Source organism: Cydia pomonella, chromosome 25, assembly GCF_033807575.1.
Source record: "Cydia pomonella isolate Wapato2018A chromosome 25, ilCydPomo1, whole genome shotgun sequence".
Taxonomy (NCBI): Eukaryota; Metazoa; Arthropoda; class Insecta; order Lepidoptera; family Tortricidae; genus Cydia; species Cydia pomonella.
Window position 1 is genome coordinate 294,856 of NC_084727.1, and position 15,075 is coordinate 309,930.

The 15,075-nt window shown below is 36.4% G+C and overlaps 1 protein-coding gene and 1 long non-coding RNA gene across 2 annotated transcripts in view; both read left to right on the forward strand.

The window, feature by feature from the left end:
• The window catches only part of LOC133531521 (ommochrome-binding protein-like), a 302,438-nt gene that overhangs the window by 24,769 nt on the left and 262,594 nt on the right, over positions 1 to 15,075 (forward strand). The gene's annotated exons all lie outside the window — the stretch shown is intronic.
• On the forward strand, positions 8,167 to 15,034 carry LOC133531400 (uncharacterized). Its single transcript, XR_009801527.1, has 3 exons — positions 8,167 to 8,658; positions 9,257 to 9,418; positions 12,245 to 15,034. It is a non-coding gene; the product is annotated as an uncharacterized LOC133531400 (long non-coding RNA).

A 15,075-nucleotide genomic window follows, 5' to 3' on the forward strand; every position in this document is an offset into this window, starting at 1 on the left:
TTTTTATTATAATAGATGGCTCATTATCTATCCATATTCTATCTCAATTTTGTTATAATATTCAACATATTGTGTCAAGTATCCAATTTGACGACCGGTTTGGCCTAGTGGGTAGTGACCGTGCCTACGAAGCTGATGGTCCCGGGTTCAAATCCTGGTAAGGGCATTTATTCGTGCGATGAGCCTTTTATCGCCCACTGCTGAGCATAGGCCTCTCTCCTAGTACGCCACTTATCCCGGTCCTGAGTCAATCTCATCCAGAAGTGACCCGCAATCTTCCGAATGTCGTCCGGGCACTCCTTTCGTCCGAAAACCGCAACGATTTCGTTAACATTTTGGCCCACATGCCATCACTCTGCCTGGCAACATGTCCCGCCCAGCTAAATTTTAATTTGGTAATGACGTGTCAAACGTCAACTTTTTTCTTCTTTATGCAAAAACGGCTGACCGGATTTCAATAGTCATAGTCATTTATTAATAATATTATAAATATTACATGTCAGGTTATAAATCCAAGGCATTATTCAGTTGCAATATAACATTCAAAATTACTAAAATATTCGGATAGGTACAATGTCAATTATTCAATTAAATTATTAAAATAGGCATTATATATATAATGTATTATATTATATTGTATATTTATTAGTATATTAGGTATTGTTTTAATACTTATATAAGTAGTATGTGTGTTTGTGTTTAATAGTCTCCATATTTAGCTCCTTGCACTACCTGTTGACTTTTGTATGAGTTCTAAATTTCCTGCTACCTAAAGGTTGTCTGGAAGAGATCGCTTTTTAGCGATAAGACCGCCTGTTGATACCTGGTTCTATTTTCCTTTAAAATTCATTTGTAGTTTTACATGTATGTAAAATGTATAATTGTTGGTGCAATAAAGAATATTTACTTACTATATTCAGTTGCAATCTTGCAATATAAAATTCAATTTAATTAAAATATTCGAATAGGTACAATATCAATTATTCAATGAAATACGATTGCACGACTTACGCGAGCAGAGGCTAGACTATAATAAAAGCATTATTCGATTCGACTCGATTCGACGCTGATACGTATACGACTTTTTTTACCGTGAAAAATAAGGAAACAGTTTTTTATACAGCTCGCCCTTGCCCAGTTTTTATTATTTACTTTATCAAACTGTTAGTTAGCGTGCTTGAATTAGTTAAAAGCTTCTATAGGACTAGAACGTGACTAGTTGATACAACAAACGTTCAGTGGAAGATAGTCTTATGTTTGTCTACGATATGGACATATATTCCATTTCGGTACTAGAGAGAGCGAGGCGTATTAGTCAGAAGCGTCAGGGGAAATCAAGGTGGTATAACTCGTTCCAAACGGAAAATATATATTGAGATTATATTATTAGATTTATTATGCAGAGTTTGTTATTATTATTTAATATGAAATCGAGAGAGTATCTTAGGATAAGTAAAATTGAAAAACGTGATTTATATTGCAAAGAAGAAATCATCAGCAATTTGAAATAAGCTGAAGTTACCTAACTGGCGTTAGAATGTTAAATGTTTTTTTGCATTTATAATTCTGTAAAATATAAAGTTTTACCTACTCCTTCCCTTTTCTGTGTAACATCGAATTTCGATAAAATCAACTTATTTTGAACACTACAATTCAGTCAGTAGAGCACGTGTAGATTCAAAAAAAAACTGATGTCAGCCAATGATTCCTACCTTGTCACCACAGAAAACAATATGAAAGCCGCTAGGGATCTCATGTTATTGTCACGGTGACAAAGTAAGAAATTGTACAGAAATCAAGTTCCTTGACAGTAACATTTGACGACATATTTTTGCACTTTTAAGTGTACCATCTTGTAACCCCGAATTTCGGAAATATTCTATCTCAAAACAAATGGTAAACATTTACGTAAACAGTCTATAAATGTGTACTTTATGTAGCTGATACAGAATCCGGGGTCGTCCGATAAGCGAGCGTGTCATTTACTGGCCTATGTGTTCCCAAATGTATTCGTTTTAGATGTGCGAGCCAAGTTTTCAAGCGACCAGTATAACTATTATAAAATAATTATGCTATAGGGAGCGTGCATGAACTGTAGGAGGCAGCACAGGAGCCGTCAGATTTTGGCGCGAGGCGTAAATGTGATGTTTACTGTTCCGATGTAGCCCACAAGATGGCAGAACCTACTATGTACAAAGAAAACACGTGACGTGTGAATGTACATGTTTATTGTTCCGATTCAGGCCACAAGATGGCAGATCCTCCAATGCGCACGGTCCCTATGGGACATCTTACAAAAATCTAGACACATAGTAAGCTCAATAAGGCTTGTGTTATGATTACTATACGACGATTTAAAATAAAAGATAGAGCAGTTTTTGGGGTACTTAACTTCTTTATCGTTCTTGCATATTCGAACGATACAGAGGTAAATAGACATTGACATATGTGGCACTCGGCAGTCCAAATCAAAAGGGACCTTATGGCGGTCGGCGCTTACACCACTATTAGCGGCGCTTCAATACTAATGCGGTACTACGTTACGGAAGCGCCAAACGCCGTAAGGTCCCTTTTTAATTTGGACTGTCACAATATCTAAGGACGAGCCTTACGGGCACTAAGAATGGTACTGGTTCAGTGGTATCACTCACAAATTCGAGCCAATCGTGCAGTCTAACGAAACTAGTAGCGACCAATTGCGCGCGTGATGCGAACTCATCAAGCAATTGCGTTGTGGGGTTCGACTGCACGATTGGCTCGAATTCGTGTGCGTGACACCGTAGGACTGGCCCCATTCTTATTTCTCGTAATTTTTCTTATATATAATATGTCAATGTAAATATACGAACGAGCGAAGTGGTTTGCGGAAGGCTCGACGGTTCGACTCAGACAAGCTGGGGAAGTCAATAACGCATATGGGGTGCAGTGCCTCTACCTATCAATGTTCGATGTAAGCCACTATTACACATAATGGAACGAGAGGTCAAGTTAGACTGGTGATGTGGTTGAGATAAAATGTTTTGATTTAGGTAGCTGGAGGTAAATAGATCGATACAATGCGACACTATCGATTGGTCATATGACGGCTGTTATCGTAGATAGTGCATGTGTTTACCCGGTTGGCAGGTCAGTCACAGTTATAAACCTAGGTAGGTAGGCTAGGTATGTATGTACACTAGACAATCGCTATTCCGGTGATCCCTGTAATACCGGGCGGACTAGACGCGGGCGTCATGAATTTTTTAAATTTCTTCTCGACTAACAGTGCATTCGATCGAAAATGAAGTATGAAAATATAAAGCAGAAGATAATATAATAAATATACTGTGATATATATATATATACTTCACTATATTTTTTACTGTTAGTGTTTTATATACATACTTTCATCAAAGTAATATGTGTATTTATATCACATACATTAAATGTTGCAGTTGATTATCCGGAAACCTCTGAAATTCGGTTTTTTGCCAGTCCGTATTAGCGAGGTTCTACTGTTTGTGTTTATTATTTGATCAATATTGAAGTAAAATTCATCAGCTCGGTGGTTTTTTTTTGTCATTTAAATGCATTATAATATGCCCTGAACTTAGAGCATTTAAAGAACGAAAACCTTGGCCAATGGTCATACTCACGTCATACTTTTTTTTTTCATTTTTTTACGTACGTACAACGTTACGTACAAGTTGCCATACATTTGACGTTGAGCTCTGGCAACCTTACTCACCGGCAGGAACACAACACTATGAGTAGGATCAAGTGTTATTTGGCTGCGGTTTTCAGAGCTCAACGAGGGGTTTGGGGTTAGGGTCGGCAACGCGCATGTAACTCCTCTGGAGTTGCAGGTGTACATAGGCTACGGAGACTGCTTAACATCAGGCAGGCCGTATGCTTGTTTGCCACCGACGTAGTATAAAAAAAAAAACATTTGACGTGCCCCTCACCCGCAAAAATCAGCAGACTGTTTTATTACAGACAAGGCCAAGGCTCCTAACCGGTTTATAAAACACCGGTAAATACCGGTTTATTTCGGTTTTTCTCTGAACTTTTATAAGAACGCCAACGTTTTAAGAACTTTATTGTAACCTAAAAAACAGTTTATTCGACGAGCGACGAAACGTCCGGCCGGCCTGTTGGTGTGCCACATAAACATGGGACACCGACATAAGAAAAAAAAACGTTTTATTGCTCTAAACCGGTTAATTTGACTAGAACTGTTCTCATAAAAACCGGTTTAAAAAATAACGGTTTTTCGAGCGAAATCAAAATTAAAAGGTTTTGCTCCAAGTACATGATAACGGTTTAGAAGTTTAACCAGGTTTCCGAGCCTTGGACAAGGCGTCTCCGGCTGGTTTAAATGCTTTAAGGCCCTGAAGAATAGCAAAACTTAATGTTTTCGAACCTAACCCTGACGTGAACTTAATGTTTCGACGTTTTGGTTACAAACCTAGGCATAAACTTCCAGAGGCAATAAGCACTTTTCCAAAAACATTCATTGTTCTTTACAAAATACAACATCCTTGTTTTGTTCTGTTGGTACGGCTACACGCATGTGTCAATAGGAAGTAGCATGCAAACATGAAAGTTGATAATTTTACTTGAACAATCAAAACACATGTTAATTGGTGTTTAAATACAGGTTATCATAAATATAAATAAATAAATATTTGGGGACAATCTAATAATACTAATAATATTATAAGAGATCGACCTACCCCCCAACACCACCCCACACTAAGCACAGCTTATACTATGGGTACTATGGCGTCGATATAGAAGGTTCCCTGACATGAAGCTGAGAGGAGACCATTTCAGTGACGCTTTATAATGATAATATATCAGTACTATTAGTTAAGTTTAAACTAAGCAATTTTTGATAAAGCTTCTTTTATTCTATATACGTACGTTTACGTTTTATAGATATATACATAGATAACAATGATAATATCCATGACTCAGGAACAAATATTTATGTTCATCACACAATAAAATGCCCTTACCAGGATTCGAACCCGGGACCATTGGCTTCATAGGCAGCGTCACTACACTACCCACTAGGCCAGACGTCAGATTTCAAAACATTACAAAATATTAAAGTTCAAGTTATAAGCATAAATGAAAACAATGCTGTTGGTTTTCCTGTAGCATTTGTTTATTTACACAATGCAAAAATTGTACAAATGTCACTGCCATACAATTGAACTTTATCACTCTGTTCACTAGCGAATTTTAAAACATTTTGAAATAACATAACATTTGACATTCAGTAACATATATGATTGTCTGGTATTAGTTTGTGTTATTGGAAATTGTTATACTAAGAAGTTTGGGTCAGTAGAATTTTACTTACAAAACTTAAATTCATGCTATTTTCTTTCTTGGATAGTTAAATAATTCCTTGCCCCCTTAGAGATGCGTATTTTAGGGTTGCCATGTTTGAGGCTTTCCCCTAACATGTCAGGATATAATAAAATAAATAAATAAAATAAAAACATTTATTTCAGATCACTGATCCATAACAACTATTAGTATAAACTATACATCAGGGTTTTTAGAACACCCAGCATATTATGTTGGCTTTTAGCTACACAGCAGATTTAAAATAATTCAACATATGCGGAGGTCTAATTAAGAGGCCCAGTGGGGTTAGGCGCAAATGACTGTCCAAGATTGTCAGCAACCCTTCCCTTCAGAATCTTAAGTGTGTGCTACTTTATTGTGATTTCAAAGTTCTGTTTCGTGCAAATTTAATTCAGACAGCTCTATAGCTAAAACTTTAAAACATGTATAATTATTATCAGATATGAATCAGGTATTTTGCCATATCAATCATTTTTCAGATAAAGATTAGATTCCTACCAAGCCCCATAAGATGTTGATAGTTATCAACTGTTAATATTATCATTGGTTTATACTGCTTTATTAATCTTTCGTAGAGAGAGAAACTGGTTGGGATCACATTGAGAGACCGTAAAACGAATGAGTGGCTGAGATAGCAGAGCAAGGTCACCAATGTTGTAAAATGCGCCATACGGGAGGAGCTTCCCCAAAGTCAACCACAGATGTGTTGGACGAGGACATCAAAAAGACTGCGGGGAAGAAGTGGCTCCAGGTTGCACAGAATGAGTGGTGAGTGGCATAAAATGAAGGAGGCCTACACCCAAAGGGTGAGGGGCTAAAGAGAGAGTGGTAAAAAAATTGTGAAAACAATGAAATTTGGTTTTCTCGAACTAGTGCTTTTCACTTTTCCAATTTTTTTAAATTTATACATGTTCCAATTCATGACTACTTATTGATGTGTGTTAGTGTTAGTTTCCTTTAAAAGTCGTAATCAACATAAAAACCTACTGTTAATGTGAGAGTAATGAAAATATACATATTTCATATTTTATTACTTACCTCTTCATCATTCTAACACATTTATTTTTTAATATTGAATATTGAAAAACCGTTCTTAATGGAATCTCGTTGTCTGAATGGAACAGAATAGCTGCCGAAATGTCTGTCAAAGAAGAGGCGTTTTTTCTTCAAGCATGTTTTAAGTTTCCAAAGGCAACATTCAATATTGTTTTTATACAATTTAAATATATGATACACAAATAATCGTAAATAACGATACTTAGGTAATAATGGTACAATGTTTTATATTTACAATTGTTTTTGTCTTATAGAACATGCATAAAAAAAATTACTTGTTGTTTTTCTTATTTTTTCACAACTGTATTAAAAACGTTGTTTGATACAATTGCGGAAATGTCATTCTTCACTCGTCCCGAGTCTACTGTAAGTAATGACATACTTTCCGCACTAGCATCGAAATGTACTATTATTTACATTATTTTGATTTTCTGTATGACTGTATGGAAACCACTTTATACAATATAAATATACAGTAGAATTCATTTATAACGACGTCGCTTATAACGACTAACCGTTTTTAGCGTCGATATTATTTAGTCAAGTTCGGTTTAATACATAATTACATACATATGTAAATAGTATCCGTTTTATACGTCATCCGGTTGGTATGACATAATATCGCCGGTCCCTTGAAGGTCGTTATATCCGGATTCTACTGTAACTATATTTCATAAAAATTTATCAATTGAAACGGAAACCAAATCTTGCACAAACAAAATACAGACCACAAGCCACTAATAAATAATACTCATGATGATAAAATAGGACACATGATATATCAATTGTAACATTGCCAGAACCCTTGTAACATTGCAAATTAACTGTCATATCAATCTATATTTGTTCATTTAGTTTAGAAACATACTCTTGACCTCATTTCATCAAGGTCACCCTATAAGGCCTGTCTCTATCATGTATAAGGAGAAAACTGGTTTCAAATAGGTTGCATTACTCATAGTTTGTTTTTAAATTATCTACCCACATTAATTTAACACAATTACCCTAACCCAGTATGATAATGCATTTAGAATACAATGAACTGCTATACAATAACTCTCGCTCGGTTTCTCAAGCGGCTGTTTGACACAGTTTCAAAGTCGTAAATGTAGATTTAGAAAAAAAATGAGTGTAAGCGTCGAAAGTTTTATGATAATAACCGTAACCGACCAATCGTTGGCGTTCCTTCACTCACGCCCTCGCAATTAAAATCACATTGACAGCTGTACAGATAAACCTTGAAAAAGCTATACAACAACATACTATTCTATACTCATATGTACACATGGTACCGAAAACATTTCTATATTTTAATAACTCCTACCTTCTGCGCTCTGGTTTAGCGATGAGGGCACCGCGGTCGAGGACAGCTCTTTCTTCTGACCATGTTTAGGAAGATCAGAGTCTGAATCGTCGAAAACGAGCGTCCTGACCGATTGTGAACATCGTCGATCCATTGGAACTCACAACACAACCACACACAAATGCATTAATTTCCCCATTTATCACAACGATATGGTCACGCAACACATTTAAGCGGCACCATCAGAGTTGCAAACATATAATAAGCGAAATAAATATCGCTTTATTGCACACAGTTGCACATATAATTCGCGTTTTATGCCATCATAAATAACGCGACACGGCTTCTTGTATCACCGAGCCACTAATGCACAGCCAAATAATGCACAACCCAGGAATGTACAGCCCAATAATTGGCGTCCATCATGGACGCCAATTATTGGGCTGTACATTCCTGGGTTGAGCATTCTCGGGCTGTGCAAGTTCGGTCCGGGGCGATAATACGAAGCCACTCTTTTCACAGGGCAATAATGTACGACCCTATAATTCGCGTCCACTAATCTGAGTCCCTTGGCTTTCAATTATCGGGCTGCGCATTATTGGTACGGGTCGAGAATGCTCGACCCAATAATGTACATCCCAATAATTGGAAGCCAAAAACCAGAGACATTTTTTTTTTAAGACAGCTGTCAAAATTAGTAGGGACGTTCTGACATGAGCTCTTGACAGTTTAAAAATAATCGGTTTTTTCTAGTGACATCTTTCAATGATATTGACAGTGTTGACACTTGTTGGTTTACATTACGCTTTGTTATCATCTTTTTATTTTTAATGTATGGTTTTCAAGAGCTCTAATACTTGTAATGTATGCATGAAATCATATGGCAAGAGAACCTAAATCGTTTTGGAACTATATGAACTCTAAAAGAAACAGTAGAGGTACGGAAAAAATATTATTTAATGGAACCTTTGTCCGGTAAACAAGTAGTGAATTTGCTAGGTTTTTTCACTCTGTATACAGTGTGAAGGTGTGGAAAGTTGGAGGTAAGCGCCGCAGCCCGCAATAGTCGCAGCGGGCACCGAGAAGAGCGCTGTAGGGGTTCAGGTTATGACAGGCTAGATATACAAGACGTGCGACGAGCCCTTCAACAACTTCAAGCCAAAAAAATCTTCTGGTCCGGATGGTATTCCCTCGTGCGTATTTAAGGACTGTAGAATTGTGCTGGCGGAGCCGCTATTGCACCTCTGTTTCAAGCTAAAAGTATTCCTAGAAATTTATAAAATTACTTGAGTGATAACCAGTACTGATAGGTGGATCAGGAGATAAGGCAGAGGGTTTCGACTTTCGAACGACAAGAAGTTCGGCCAGCAATCTTCTTAGTCACGTAGTGCAGATAATATGTATAGTGGGTAGCAGGAGTCAAACTGATAATGGTTACTTTGACTTTAAAGACACTAGATCTGGTTGATAATGACTTGTTGCTGTCAAAGTTAGCAGGCTTTGGTTTTACCCCACACTCACTTAATTTTTTTGCAGACTACATGAGGGAAATACAGCAGTATGTAGATTATGAAGAGCACGATTGAATCCAGCAGTGACATGGGCCATTTGTTCAATAGAATATCTTGGTTATATGGAGATTGGCTGAGAAAGCAAGGTGTATGCTACAAGGTGCAGGTTTCTGCAAAATATATTAGGGTGAGTCCATTAAGACAGCTGTTTATCTGAAAAACAGGGACTGGGTCATTGGTCAATGGGTCATACACCATCAAAAACTCAATCTTAAGAGCAAAACTACAAAAGGATGCATATGTTGGTGGATCCCCTTAATACAAAGAAACATAACACTTTCAGAAAATATATATTCTCTAATTATAATGCATGATATGATAAATTTACAATGGTCATGTAACAACATTGTTACCTGACAGGCAGTCTTCCACACATGTACCTTAATTAATTTAAATAATTATAGTCCGCTTTTTTCAGATTTCCTCAGTTTGAGGTTTTTTAGATTACTTCAATTAAAATAATTTGTAGGTTCGAAAAATTCTAATCTTAAAAAACAATGCTGAGGTCAACACTGGTGAGTGTCAAATGGCAGGTGGATGTCAGCAATTTCAATAAAATATTTATAAACATGTTAAACCTTCTTTGTACTTCAGTGTACATTTTATAGAAACCTGTGTACCTGTGTATCCGTGAAATGAGATATAGACTCAAAACAAATGCAGGTTTTTTTTATATACCACATCGGTGGCAAACAAGCATACGGCCCACCTGATGGTAAGCAGTCACCATAGCCTATGGACGCCTGCCAGCAAACAAAAAGTCTTCTGGAAATCGATTTTCACTCATGTTGTCTCGGATATGAGTGAATATGGTATTGATACATTCAGTGTAATTCCCTGAACACAAATATATGAGATGACAACGGCGAAAGTGGTAGGGGTTATTATATACATACCCACGCTCGTAAAACATTACCCTCCTGACACAGTCGGGTAAAAATATGTTTTCAGTAACAAAATAGTATTTTTACCCGACTGCATCAGAAAGAGGGTAACGTCTTTCGAGCGCGGGTATGTCTATAATTATGTCTATTTATTTGGCACGCCCTACAGCTCAAACGGCTGGGCTGGACGGTTTTTGACATATGAGTTCTGGTTGAATTCGTCAGAATTTTGGTAGTGACAGGCTATATACATTTTCAAAATGGCGCCCGCTAATGAAAAAACGGGGGGGGGGGGGTCTTACCATAGCAATATGGGTACCAAATGAAAGTTACCTAGTGAAATGTTCTTTCAAAAATATATGTGAAAAGTCGGGTTTTTTGTGTTGCAGTTTAATATTAATATTTTTTGATAAATCTGGTTAATTATTTTTTATCATTATAAAGAGGATATTAACAGTCACATAGCGAAGAGTCTCGATCAACACCTTGAGAGACTCTCGCTAGGTGGTTGTATCAAGGGTCAGATGCAGAAGGCGATGATCTTGGACACGGCGCGGATAGTCCGGCGGTTCCTCTCTCTGCGGCCATGACCACCGGCAGCTTGGGCCCTGCCCCGCTACTGGCGGCACCCTAGGTTAAGTTTTTTATAATGTGTTTATATGTATTTTTGTATTCTTTTTGTATGGTTTTTTGTATTTTACTTTTATGTATAATCATATTATAAAATGTCTAACCTAAGACCCAAAATAAATAAAGAGATTAAGGGTGCCTTTCGACCAGAGATGTGCTATACTTGCTATGCTATGTTATCATACATTTGAAACGCAGCTCCAGCTGCAGCTACGTTTCAAATGTATGATTGAAAACATAGCATAGCACATCTCTCGTCGAAAGGCACCCTAATAATAAAAATAATAAAGACGTTTATTCAAAAAGTTTAAACTTAGGTACATAATAAAAGTACACAATAATGCTTACAAACTAATTGAAAGGGAAAGTGGCTCAGCTAATGTCTACGCCAAATGGCCAAAATTGTTGAAAGTTTTCAACTAATTTGTTAGAGCAAGTATTGAAAAAGTTACAGTATGTTATATATTTGTTATCTAATCACAAAGCCCTGTTATTTGGTACCTCACATGGTATGCTTAAAGGAAAATAAAATAAAAGTTTGTACTGCCGACTTTATGACGTCACAGCAACTACCCCCACCACTTCGCGCTTGTCATCTCGTATATTTGTGTTCAGGCATTGACATATATCTAAGGACGGACCTTACGGGCACTAAGAATGGTGCTAGTTTAGTGGTGTCACTCACGAGCCAATCCTGCAGTCTAACGCAAGTAGTCGCGACCAATCGCGCATGTGATGCGAACTCATCAACAATTGACGTTCTGGCGGTAGACTGTACGATGGGCTCGAATTCGTGTGCGTGACACCGCTTTACTGACCCCATTCTTACCATTAAGGCCCGTCCTTAGATATATGTCAATGTGTTCAGGGCATTACACTGAATGCATCGATACCATATTCACCCATATCTGAGACGACATGAACGAAAATATAAATATAAATATGAATATATATATATATGTTTGTATCTCTTTACCTTTGGCTATTACTACTTACGATTATAACGACGAAATTTCGGTGGTCCCTTCATCGTCGTTATATTATATCCGAAATCCATTGTATGTGGTTTCGTACCCTTTTTTAAGCCTAGGTCGTTTTAGGAATAGATGTACTGATTTCGTTGTCTGAGTACCCATAACACAAGCCTGCTTGGCTTACCGTGGGACTTAGTCAATTTGTGTAAGAATGTCCCTATAATATTTATTTATTCTATTAAAGGTTTACAGAGGTACACTGAATGTGCAATATAACTGCATACTTTTAGTGCGGTAGGTACAATGACAAGATTTCATAGCTCAACCCGCCATCCTGACGCTCACCTATAGTGATACATATTAGTAAATTGTAATGTATAGTTATGAAAGTAAATTAAAGTTCATGTTGCACAGATAAAATCACTTTAAACAACGTTTCTAATGAAAATAAATCTCAAATTTCAGGAGCTGATACAGGCAGCCAGAATGAGTCTGCTGGGTCGCCGGCGCCGGACGCGCGACGCGCGCCTCGGGCGTCTGACGTCTTCGTGTGTCTCGCCAGTTGCAGGGGAAGATGCGAATAGTTATAAAGGCGTGCATGACGTCGCTAAAAAATGATAGATATAATACTAATCTTGTTGCCCGAGGTATTCCTCAAGTTCACGGGGTAGATTACAGGTGTAGTGCATAATCCTTTACCATTTTGACGACCACTCTGGCCTAGTAGGTAGTGATCCTGCTTATGAAGCCGATGATCCTGGGTTCGAATCTCGCGGTAACGGAATTTATTTTAGTGATGAGTACAGATATTTGTAGCTGAGTCATGGAAGTTTTCTATGTGGGAATTATTCAATTTGTGTAAGAATATCCCTTTAATACTTGTTTATTTATTTTTCGTATTTTCTCGGAAACGTTGCTATTCGTCATGCTACTTCAGTCAACCTCAATACTTATTGTACTGAATGACCGAAAAAGCATGACACGTTCGTACGTTTTCGTGAAAATACGTTGGTAAAGGAAATTGCACTACATTTTTAAAACCTATTCACCTGTCAGTAAAATATGAAAAAGGAAAGTTCATGAGTTTCATAATTTTCTTTCCTCCAACAGCTTCCCATGGAGCAAATGTAAACCTTTTGTGCATGTCAATAGTTCTCAAATGGAATTGGTATAAGTCATAATATAATCGTAGATCAAAATTAGTACATTACGATATACTCGTATAAGGAGTGTACCGAAAAAAAACTGTAAACTTCAAATGAAAAAAAACTGATGCAGTTGAGAACAAATTAAGGTTTTTAGAATAACTACAATAAAAAGCGACTTTTAATTTAGATAATTGTCACTTTTTTTTATTTGTTCTGTAGGAGTGATAGGCAGCTTGTTCCTAGCGCATTCAGTGGCAGCTTTTTACGGACCCGTTTTTCATATTTGCCTGCATCACCCCGTCACCTGCTGGAATTGTTAATGTTTTTTGGCTGTTTCATTCTTCTCTTTTAATACACTTTTGATTTGAGCCCAATAATAGTTGATAGAACGGCACTGCAGGACGTTTGGAGCTCGTACTCTATTCTATGTCAACTGCCAAATGCGATTTTTGTAGGAAGGAAATTGTATGATTTTCGATTTGGCCTAGAATGATTATTATTCCAAGATTAATAATTCTGGTTTTACGCTGTTCGACTTTACACCGGCAAATAAAAGAGATGCCTAAAAATATTAATCAACATCTCCAGAAATAATCATTTTCTAAAAATGCAACATTTTAAAATAAATTTAAGAAAGAGATCAACATTTAAACACACTTTTAGTGCTTTATAGGTTTCTAGAACATATAAGTCATTAAGTTACATTCTTATTTTGGTAAAAAAAATAGCAAAAACGTCTCAGAAAAAATTCAAATAATCATGTCCAAAAATTGCCAATTTTTGAGTTACTAATTTACTCAAACTTTAAAATTGAAAAAAAAAATACTTAAAAACATATTTTTTGTGCTTTTAACCTAGGTATGAGATACTTGCAACATAATCATTCTTACTCTGTCAATAAGAAATTTATACCTCTAATTAATTTTGAACCTACGAAAGTCTGACATCTTATTTTCACATTTATAAGCGAATTTCTTAATTAATTGTACTTAATGTTAAGTTTGTGTTAAATGTATTACTGTAAAGTTGTCCATTAGGTGAAATATATGTGAAAGTCGCTTCTAACAGAATACGCAAACGTGGAGTCACGGGACAGGCTTAGCCTAGTGTGACCCACAAAATTTATGTAATTTTATCTGATTTTTAAAAATAAAATTTTACTTTACAATCTGTACCTGTTATATACCTTTTTAGGGTTCCGTAGTCAACTAGGAACCCTTATAGTATCGCCATGTCCGTCTGTCTGTCTGCACCGGAAAGCTACCTATGTTTTTATAATAATTATCTGGTGCTTTATTTCATGTATGGTGTGAAATAATTTATTTTAAATACAGTCAAATTACGGGCATCTTACCAGTCTACCATAGGGCAAATCTGAAATGGGTCAAGGTCGGTGCAGTGACAAAAAAAAACATTTTACCTCCTTTTCTACATAATTAGGCGTAGTTCGCTGTCTTTTGTATGTTTCGAGTTTGCAATATTCTTACCCCCGGAGTTACACACAATGTTTTTCATCACACTTGCGAAGAAAAAAAACAAAATTTTAAGCGAAATAATTCTTAAATACGGTGACATATCATACATTCGTCCGATTTCTTGGAAGGTGAGGCATCGAAGGCACAGACCTATTCGGCATTCAGCCACGATTGAAAATTAAGTAAAAATATTTTAATCGGATGTTAAAATAATCAAATTAAATTAAATTATAAACGTCAGTATTTTAAAAGTAAAACTCATTTATGCTACTTGGTTTGTATGAATAAGTGACATAATTAAAGAAAAAAGCTATAACTCCCTAGAGAGTTATAGATTTTTTTTCACAATCCATAAATCCCGCGGCAACAAAGTAGGCCTTTGTCCTTCAGCACACCTGCATGAAATAAGATCTTTTTCGAGCAAGTGTGATGAAAAGATTATTGTTGATTTTGGATTTCATACAATGGAATTAAAAAGACAGCGGCCTACGCCTAATTATGTAGAAAATGAGGAACCAATGAGAAATGATTTTATTATAAATTTGTATAAATGTATGTGTCATTACATAAAATTTACTTAATAACTATGTATTTCATATTTATTATAAATATATTACAAGGCGTTGTACCTATGTCGATGTTTCACTTATATGCCCACCAATATAGCCTAATG